The sequence below is a fragment of the Notothenia coriiceps genome, unplaced genomic scaffold (assembly GCF_000735185.1).
Source record: "Notothenia coriiceps isolate Sejong01 unplaced genomic scaffold, NC01 NC01_scaffold00000339, whole genome shotgun sequence".
Lineage (NCBI taxonomy): Eukaryota > Metazoa > Chordata > Actinopteri > Perciformes > Nototheniidae > Notothenia > Notothenia coriiceps.
Genome location: NW_011333040.1, coordinates 1,881,200 through 1,881,621, shown reverse-complemented (window position 1 = coordinate 1,881,621; position 422 = coordinate 1,881,200). Strand labels below are relative to the sequence as shown.

The window sequence follows — 422 nt, the reverse complement described above, 5'->3', positions numbered from 1 at the left end:
GGTGTGGGAGAATTTAGGAAGGTTGAAGACCAGACGAGCCGCTGCATTCTGGATGAGCTGCAGAGGTCGGATGGCACATGCAGGTAGACCAGCCAGGAGGGAGTTGCAGTAGTCTAGGCGTGAGATGACGAGAGCCTGGACCAGGACCTGCGTCGCTTTCTGGGTCAGGAGGGGACGTATCCTCCTGATGTTGTAAAGCGTGTATCTGCAGCAGCGGGTTGTAGCAGCTATGTTTGCAGTGAAGGACAGTTTGTTATCTAGGGTCACACCCAGATTCCTTGCAGTCTGAGTCGGGGAAACAAAAGAGGTACCGATGTTGATTGTTAGGTCAAGAGTGGGACAATCTTTTCCCGGAAGGAAAAGCAGTTCAGTCTTGTCAAGGTTGAGCTTGAGGTGGTGAGCAGACATCCACTGAGAGATGT

General features: G+C 52.1%; 1 protein-coding gene across 1 annotated transcript in view; it reads right to left on the bottom strand.

Moving 5' to 3' along the window:
* The window catches only part of LOC104949966 (uncharacterized), a 42,236-nt gene that overhangs the window by 19,629 nt on the left and 22,185 nt on the right, over nt 1-422 (bottom strand). The window lies entirely within an intron of this gene.